An 11,147-nucleotide genomic window follows, 5' to 3' on the forward strand; every position below is an offset into this window, starting at 1 on the left:
ATAACAATACACACCGATAGTAATATTACATCTAACAATACCCACTGATAGTAATATTACATATAACAATACGCCCTGATAGTTGTATTACATATAGCAATACACACTGATAGTAATATTATACATAAAAATACACACTGATAGTAATATAACATCTAATAACACACACTGATAGTGATATTACATATAACAATACACACCGATAGTAATATTAAATATAACAATACACACTGATAGTATTATATCATAATAATACACACTGATAGTAATATTACATATAACAATACACACTGATAGTTGTATTACATATAGCAATACACACTGATAGTAGTTTAACATATACTTATACACACTGATAGTAGTATAACATGACAATACACACTGATAGTAATATTACATATAATAACACACACTGATAGTAATATTACATATAACAATACACACTGATAGTAGTATAACATATAATAACACACACTGATAGTGATATTACATATAACAATACACACTGATAGTAATATTACATATAATGATACACACTGATAGTAAAATTACATATAGCAATACACACTGATAGTAATATTATACATAAAAATACACACTGATAGTAATATAACATCTAATAACACACACTGATAGTGATATTACATATAACAATACACACTAATAGTAATATTACATATAATGATACACACTGATAGTAAGATTACATATAGCAATACACACTGATAGTAATATTACATAATAATACACACTGATAGTAATATAACATATAATAATACACACTAACAGTAGCATAACATGTAACAATACACACTGATAGTAATATTACATATAACAATACACACTGATAGTTATATTACATATAACAATACACACTGATAGTAATATTACATATAACAATACACACTGATAGTAATATAACATGTAACAATGCACACTGATAGTAATATTACATATAACAATACACACTGATAGTTAAATTACATATAACAATACACACTGATAGTAATATTACATATAACAATACACACTTAGAGTAATATTACATATAACAATACACACTGATAGTAATATTACATATAACAATACACACTGATAGTAATATTACATATACTAATGCACACTGATAGTAATATTACATATAATAATACATACTGATAGTAATATTACATATAATAACACACACTGATAGTAATATTACATATAACAATACACACTGATAGTAATATTACATATAATAATGCACACTGATAGTAATATTACATATAATAATACAAACTGACAATATTATTACAAATTACAATACACACTTATAGTAATATTACATATAACAATACACACTGATAGTACTATTACATATAACAATACACACTGATAGTAATATTACATATAATAATACACAATGAAAATATTATTACAAATTACAATACACACTTATAGTAATATTTCATATAATAATACACACTGACAATAATTTTACATATAACAATACACAATGATTGTAATATTACATATAATAATACACACCGATGGTAATATTATATAAAACAGTTCATGCTGGTATCATTCTTACATTTAGCAGAAGACCTGGTTTGAATTATCGGTTTTTCCAATCTAGCTATCTATTACCTAGCGACAGATGTATTCTGTTCGTTTATTGCGGAAGTCTAGTATCTGTCTATGATCTGACTGGGGAATCAAGGTTATAACACAGCAACCAGGAAGTGTCAACAGGACAGCAAGTAATGTCAGCCTACCTTGTAAGGTAAAGGTCACATACATACATATACAAATGTATTCGGGCGTTCCCCAACAGTGTACTATTACATACATTTATAAAACGAGCTACGGGCTGTTTTATCATACTCGGGTGGAATTAAAATGAGATAGTATATACAGTGAGGTACTCCTATGAAGTAAATTATGTTTAAACATCCATACATGGATTTTGGTTAAATCGAAAGTCATCGTGTTGTCCAATGGAGGCCGCCATTTTTATTTTTTAGCCGTCAAAAAATGGTGATTATTTCCGTCACAATCACAAGCAAATGGTGCGTCCATAAAACACCAAACGACACGAAAAAGACTGAAACTATAAATAACTAGCACATGTCGTAAACATGTCTTTTGTCCATATTCAGACCAACTTTCTTCCTCTTCGTATGATTTTCGTACCTGACGACATAGCGATATCGCTCCGCAGTTAATTTACAAAAATGGCAATATTTCCTGTCATCGTTATCAAAAAATAGTATAATTCCTTAAATAATAAAATACTTTTGATGCCGAATTGAATTACACAAATGTATGAGTATTACTACAGAAAAAGAAATCATAATATCCAAGATCGGACTGTTTGTGCGGCGTCACTTCCGGCAATGTGCATCAGACGTCAACAACATGAAGCTGAGGAGAAAACGCTGACATGCAGAAGATCGACAATGTTTATTTGTTGTAAGTATGGTTTGTGGGATAGAATACAGTTGTAATTTACATAAAATAAACATAGATAATGTATTGCTTGAGTCGATGTCCTGTTAAGACGAGGTTTGTGTGTTGTATTTTGACAAGTGACACAAACAGGAAATGTGAAATGAAGGCAAAAATATGTTTTGTTCAAAACAAATTTAGAAGTTTTGGCACATTTTGGTCAATGCATATGTTCTTTCTTGTGAAATTGAGTGTTTTTATTGAAAACCCAATTACTTATCTTACTGTTTGAAGTGTCAATAAAAAGTAAACAATTTATGGAAGCATGGAAGAAGCACGTGTGTCAAATTAGTGTCTACTGCATTGCATTTCAGTTAAGCAGCACTCAAAAAGGCGCCATTAGTATGCTATGTCAAAAGAGATTAGTCTGCAAAGATTATGAATGTGAATTTTTAATAGACAATGAATACCAATTATTAAATTTAATGATAACTTTTTATTTATTTTATAACACAGGTGTGTAGCACAACTAATTGAAGCCATAGAAGCACATGTCAAATAACAACATTGCCGTGAACATATGAGGAGGAAGCTCTAAAGACCCACACATTCCAAAGTGTTTACATCTGTATGTAATGTACTGGGGATAGATGCTCGTCAACCTCAATGCATGGCTATTGTCTATTCCAGAAATGCATGAAGAACATTGAATGAAATTTGTCTGACAACTCATTTTCCACCAGAGGACATTGAAACACACAAAGTGGCAATCTACAACTGTACAGTACTCAGTTTTATAGGAATGATGCAATTCATACAGGATTACTTGATTGCCTGACAGTTACCCCGTCATTGTGTGTTTGTAAATTTTGGGTAGCTACAATTATGCTATGGTGATATCCGATTGGATGATGTTGTCGTGGTATCTTCCTCACTAAGCAAAAGACATCTAAGGTTTTTTCACGTCTGCAACTACATGTCAAGCAACATTCCAAAGTTTGAACACTCGCGTGTGATGTACTGGAACACTCAAATCGTACTGGAGTAGCCCATCGCGAAAGTAAAACTTGACTGATTTAGTTGGCAGAAACTTGCAGAGAATATTGTTTTACGGATATGTAAATTGGTAAATATGCCAATGTCTTGATTACGTTGGAAGCAATGTGATTATTCTAAAAGCTTCAATAATGATGAACGGTAATCAAATTGAATTGACACATGATCCAACCGCTAAAATGATAGCACAACACATCAACTTGAAATCTTATGTATGGAATTTATGTCAATTTCATTGAATAATTGGTATTTATTTTTATTAAAACATTACAAATATACCTAATAACTTATATGTATATGCCACATTATCGCCACCCTACTGTTCCGTTGACACATAATAAGGTAACACTGGGTTTACTGGTTTATACGATGATTCAAATGTCTTGTATGTGTATGTAATATGCTAATTGATGTAATTATTAATATGAATCAACTACTGTGATCTAATATTTGTTAATGACTCTTCTTTTTTTAACAAACCATACATATCATGAATTATTTTTCGGTTAAAAAGGTGGTTTTAGAAAAATTTGATGTTTGGTATTACACTACATGGACCTCCATAGTTTTACAAAAGTAGTTCCAATATGGTTGATTTTTTATGGTGAAGTTGTGATTATCAGTCTTTTGGAGCAGTTTCGTTAACTTTTAACAATCCCACTACCTAAAATAAGTTCTAAGGAAAGATTTTGACTGATATTTCCTTACAAATCTGCTCTGTTTTGTGTAGATATGTTATTTCCTGCATAACTTGTAATTAATGCAACTAAAACAATATTAACGAACTGAACTTAACTGAAAGCTAATACATACTATTACACATTTCCTAAGGATCGTAGTGATACCACAATAAGGGCTATCGAGGTAAAATTCAAGAAATTATGACCTTTTGTAAGTTAGTTGAAAACAGACTTTACATGAACGTCAAGAGCTAAAGTTATCTGTTATACTCTGGGATACAGTGATTTAATATCTACAAATTTTTATAATTCAGCTCTGAGATATCTACTTAAGTATGTTTTTCCATATTTACTGTCACCGGCACTGAAATTCACTCATTTGTCTTCCATGTATGTGTCATCCTAGACAATGCTTATGTCTTTGCGGTTGATGTATGTATCTTCCTGATAAATGCAGTGTCTTTCTGGTTGATACATGTATTTTCCTAGCCGATGCCGTGTTTTCCTATCTTTTGCCTTTGTTTTAATCTTCCTGGTCGATGTCCGTGTCTTCCTTGCTGATGCTTATGTCTTTCTCTGTTGACGCATTCGTCTTTCTGGTTGATATCATGTCATCTTTGGCGATGTCTGTGTGTCTTCCTGGCCGATGCTTTTGGCTTTCTAGTTGATACCATGCCTTCCTCTCGTCGATGTCTGTGTGTTCTTCTTGCCGATGCCTTTGTTATTCTCGTTGATACCTTGTCTTCTTCGGCGATGTCTGTGTGTCTTCCTGGCCGATCTTTTGTCTTTCTTGTTGATTCCATGTCTTCCTCGTTGATGTCTGTGTGTCTTCCTGTCCGATGCGTTTGTCCTCCTGGTTGATTCCATGCCTTACCCGTCGATGTCTGTGTGTCTTCCTGTCCTATGCCGTTGTTCTCCTGGTTGATTGCATGCCTTACCCGTCGATGTCTATGTGTCTTCCTGCCCGATGCCTTTGTCTTTCTGATTTATTTTGTGTCTTTATTGTCGATGTCCGTGTGTCTTACTGGCCGATGTGTTTCTGGTTGCTGCGTTTGTCCGTCTAGCTGATTCTGTTGATGTTACTGGCCGATGACTGAGTCACAGTGGCCCGATATCTTCGTCTTCCGGATTGGTGCATTTATCTCCCTGGATGACACAGGGATCGAATGCCAGGTTGTCCGACAGGCCTACCTGTTGTAGGGAGTACCGACTTCTTGTCACTCTATGTTCTTCCCAGGAATTGTTAGCAAAATCATTGCTAGGCTAAACAATATCAACAACCAAACTAGTTGTTACTCTCGATCTCCAATGTTGGGCTGAAAACCCTGCAAACTTCATTAGTTGTCGCCATGTTCGTAGTTGTTTTGGTTTGGTAATTCAGAGAGAGGAGAGTAAATAATGGAACAGTGTCGTCATGCTAAGATGGTTTTTTCAATTAATCAAAAGCATCAATTAACTACATCGCTCGTCAACACATGATATCGACACCTAACATGCTATAAACATGATTTAAAGCAACGTATGTTTGGTGGAACGTTAATATTCTCATTGTGAGCCTGGGATGTTTTTGTTGATTTGATTTAGATGTAAGGTTCAACAAGCCCCCTAAAAACCTCAGTTTCATCCCCATATGTCCAAAGATCTCAATTAAACATAGGCATCCAAATGACAGATTTGACAAATATTAAATGACAGATAGAAAATATAGCTTTATCTGAACTTGGGATTTAAGGTTTAGCTTTTATACAAATACCTAACTGTCATTATAACATAAATTTCTTTATTTTAACTTAACTGAATGCTGCGTAGTTCCAAAAGGTAATGATTCGTGTAGCCAGGTCATGCGTGCTTACTTGTTTTCTAGCTGTAGAGAGACATACCGGCCTCAAACAACGGTGATTGTATAACCACATATATCACAGCAGAAAGGTCTCGGTTACATGTTTTACATATTTTTCACAGTGTCTGAATGTGAGAGTTATGTGACCTAGATTTATAAATTTACTGGGTTTGTGGTATGGTGTATTGCATCCTCGATATCCAGGGGTTACGCTCACTTTCGCTCTCTACACCCCTGGAATATGTCATAGCAAAATCGAAGGCTCAATGTGCAGCACCTTGTGGACGAGACGAGATGATCAGTTTAGTCCTTTGATGCACATTTTATTCTGATTGAGCTCTTGTCAAAGATGACAATTTCAAAACGTTCACTCGTCCATAAAGATATTGACCGAGTAAATTGTTCTATCGTTATGTTATTAAGTCCTGGACACCCCAAAAGATAATGGGACTCGTTGCAAATATATACAATCTTTTTCGTTTTGTCAATATTTTCACATCTTCTAACTTTGATTGGTTATGTATGGTTGCATTTTCTAAATTAACAAAACAACTAAACAATCAAGATGGTTTTTTTCATACTTGTATTCTTTCCTATTAATTCAATAACAAACAAGTTTTGGCAAGGTGCTTATAATAGATTTCTAATTTTGTTTAATTTGATTATGAAAGTTGTTTACATGACCACAGGGGGTTGATATTTTCTCGTTGTAACTAGGTATAACCAGGTTCATCAATTATTGAACTGATGTTCTATACTTTTGAGCCATGGACAGTTATTTGCTATTACTATGGTGTTTTTCAGCTTTTCAGATTGTAGACAATGTTCTCCATACATCATCAACAATGGGTTTTTTCCTACAACATAGTATGTGTACGCTTTCTACAAGTTCACTTGTCACAAAGCTCCGAATTTCAAATTTGACCAGGAGGACAAAGGCATCGGCCAGGAAGACACACAGACATCGACGAAGAAGACATGGACCTTTGACATTTTTAACAAATCGTACTGATATTTTTTAGAAAGATTGAGTTCTCTCCCCTTTATCAAAATATCGAACATGGCAATGTTAACTTTAACAACATAATTATTCAGAGTTTCAAAAAAAGAACCACTTTGTGTAGAAATATTCTTGGGTAATAAAAATAACGACATGATTAATTCGTTAACGTCGAAAATCATAATATTTCTCTGGCGTCGTCCTGGGGAAAAAATCATACTTTTTGTTAGCAGAGATAGTCATTAAAACACTTCAATCATTGTGTCGTCTGCTTTTAAGATTATGTCAGAAATGATGTCGACATACGTTAATCGAAAGTCTATGGCAGAAATATGACACCATAATATTATTCAATATCCCAGAATTTATTTTTCCAAACCACCAACAATTGTAATTGGTGGATAATTATTTGGACTATTCTTTGCTTATTTCAGTAAGGGACTATATTTCTCGTAAATCTGGTCTCTGGTAGACTACTGCGATCAAACAAATGTATAACATTGTACATTGAAACATAAGCCTCAATAAGTATTGTAGTCGAAATGTTTATCTACTCGTTCATAATCCCAACCAACTGCTTTATGATTTATTTATATCAATGGCAGGCCGCTCCACCCCTCCTTAGTAATTCACATTATCTCAACTCTATTTATATATCATTCGTTTTCATTCAAAGACAATGGACTACATGATATTACGAAAGATAAAAATACTTTCTGCAACAATCAAAACCAAGAATTGTGTTCTTAGTATGAAATACAAATGATGACTGATCGCAATTAATTCTTGTCCCACCTATATTCACTGTACTCTACATTTGCCGATCCCCAGTAAACAATTCAGAATATTGTATACTAAATTCAGATTATGTTAACATAACTTTCAACTAACAACAAGGAGAATAAGTAAAACCCATTATACATGTATAGACTGTGTAAACCTATCTTGCTATAGTCGATGAAGTATAGTCATTCATGTATCGCTCTAACTGGGAAATGGTTACCTCGCTTTGGTAAATCACTATAATATTCGGTAACAAAATCATCGCTACAGGTAAACATTTCTGGGCTAGATTTCTGTTTTTATATTTGTTTTACATTCAAACTTATTTTTATAGCTAAGTTTGCACGTATTGTCATTTGCCTCCGTGTAACTAATAGTTTGCAATGCATAATATTGAATAAAATTCAAATTATATCATTTTAGTACTATAAATCAAGATCACCTTACTGAATTCAAATGTTAAATTTGAGTGTAATATTGTAAAACCATTCTAGCAATGGGTATGGATGCCAAACAATAATTAAACATTGTATACGGTTTGCTGGATACACGACGTCATGGAAAACTGTAAGTAAATCACTATTTTATCTATTTGACCAAAATTGATTGTGGAACAACATAATAACATTATAAGAATGGTGTTACAGTATTTGACAAAACAGCACAACATTTCAGGTAAATTATATGAATTCTTCAGATTTTTGTTATATATACAATTGTGTACCATTTGTAAAGGAAAGTTAAATCAAATCCTTATATTAATATAATAGCTTTATATGTCATTTTCTCTTGGTGACACCTTTAAATGCGGGCTTTATATCTTTGTCTTAAATCTAAATGATGTACACAAAGCTGTCAACCTGCTACTATTATACAAAATACCAAATCCAGTTAAGGGGAGAGAATACACACATATTTATTGGCACTTCCTTATTTCATGTTTGGAGGCCTACGAATGATAGATAATGAAGTTATCATGATATTTATTAACAAATAAATAACTTATACACCGATTCACTCAACCACTTAATCACTCATGTGTTAGCCCAGTTATCACGTTCACTCGATCACTTATACATTGTGGCAACCCTTAGTGTAAATAAAGCCGAGTTTCCTGATTTCCGTGATAGATATAGGCTGCTGACGCACACACAGACACAACAGAGCTTTCTAGAGATGCTAGATGACAAAGTCTTTGAACAAGTTTTATGGTCGACGTCATGATCTCACTGGGAAATATGCAATTCCTTTGTGTGATAAGAAGGTCCATGTTCTTGCTGAATATAATAGTATGCCGTGTTGTTGCCTTGTCAATGCATTAACTCCCGTTTTTAGAGTAGCATTCCTTCAATTTGACCTATATTGGCTGTGGCAACATTCGTTTTCCCATCATGTTGTCATTTGGCAGGGTTTCACTTCGGACAACAGAATGCGGTCTCTCTCAATTTGATTTTGAATATACCAAACAGCTTTTATTATTGGAATTTTCTGTTCCCAGTTTCCATTTAATTCTAGCTGTTGAAGCCATGGCCAATACTAGCCAATTTATAGAAAATAATAAATTTACATTAACTTCACTGATTTCATTGTGTTTGTCTTCTATCTGATAACTCCCGTTTTTAGAGTAGCATTCCTTCAGTTTGACCTATATTTACATGGCGAGTGTTGACGATGAAGGTGAAGACGCTTAATCTTCCGGAACACCTTGTGTTAATCTCCTTTAAGCCTGGAAATGATAAAAAGGATTAAATTGATTATGTTGGATCATGGTGTAAAAAATGGAAATTATCGGTGAACCACAGTAAGTCGAACATGATTCACTTCCGTCATTCTTCTGTACCTTTAACCAACGCTAGCTTCTCTTTGGACAACACTCCGATCGTCATCAATGATAAATATAAATACCTTGGGATCTGGTTTGATCAACATCTTTCATGGAATTTTGCTGTGCAGGAATTAGCGAAATCAGCCATTTTTTTGGAATTTTAATTAGTAAATGTATCGCCGGTGGAGGAATGTCATACTCCGTATATACCTGTCATTTTGAGTCATTAGTACAACCAATTATGTTATACGGCTCTTCCATTTGGGGTATAGCGGAACAACGCTTAATCAACAACATTCAAAACCGAGCAATGAAAGTGTATCTTGGAGTGAATAAATATACTTCCAATACTGGTGTCCTTGGAGATTTTGGATGGTCATCTTGTCGGGCAAAACAACACAAAGAAGTTTTTAGACTTTACTGTAGACTACAAAATGTGAATACATACTTCTACACAAGGTGTATATCTGGTCGTCTAGGAGAAGGAACTCATGGGAAGAGTGTGTCCGCAATTTAGGAAACAAAATTAAGGTATCAAATATACTTAACACTCACGTATGTGTTAAAACCAAACTACGTATAATTACCGGTTCCATTAACAATTAAGAATGACGAAACTTTCTGGTTCTCGAAATTATGGAACAACAAAATTTCAAGCAGTCAACTAAGAACATACAGAAGATATAAAAAGGACAAGTTAACGGAACATTATATAACGTCACTTATACCACGTCACTATCGGAGCCACCTCGCTAAACTCACACTCGGTTGTCTCCCCTTAATGTTGGAAACTGGACGCTACAGTAACTTGCCAGTAGAGCAAAGGAAATGCCCTTTCTGCTTAATATAGTGGAAGCTGAGTCTCATTTCCTTTGTGACTGTCCTCACCTGTGTATAGTGATATCAGATATCATCTATTCAAAAACGCTATGATCTCCTAATTTATTTATTTTAATGAACTTACTTCAACTGAAAAGTTGTTTTATTTATTGCAGGATAATGCGCTTCAATTTTCACTCTAAAACAATTTATTTTATGATGAGACGGAGGCGGTCGCTTTTGAATGTGTAAATATACAAATGTAAATTATAATGTATCGCAATATTGATTTAACTGTAATGTGAGGAAGAAAAATATGTGATTCTACTATTCTATCAGTTTTTTAACATGTAATACACTGTGAGAATATTTTATAGGCATATATGCTAGGTTTTCACTTTCATTTTACACATGATGTACATACAAATAGTTACAAGTGTCTCATTAGCCGATATCGACTGGGCATCTTTTATAAACTCGCTGTATATGATATTTTATGACTGATTGTTTGTGAATTTAATGATGCGTGACACTATAATTGATATTGATTGATTAAATTTACCGAATGTAATCCGTGATCTTATTGTTACCAATATGACCAGTGTGTAAGTGTTTGTCGTTTTTTTAATCAAGGAGACGTTCCTGTGACCAACATCAAATAGAGTTCACCGAGTTCGGATTTTTTTTAGCAATTACATAGTAATTCAAACTGGT

Source organism: Mizuhopecten yessoensis, unplaced genomic scaffold, assembly GCF_002113885.1.
Source record: "Mizuhopecten yessoensis strain PY_sf001 unplaced genomic scaffold, ASM211388v2 scaffold11145, whole genome shotgun sequence".
Classification (NCBI taxonomy): Eukaryota; Metazoa; Mollusca; class Bivalvia; order Pectinida; family Pectinidae; genus Mizuhopecten; species Mizuhopecten yessoensis.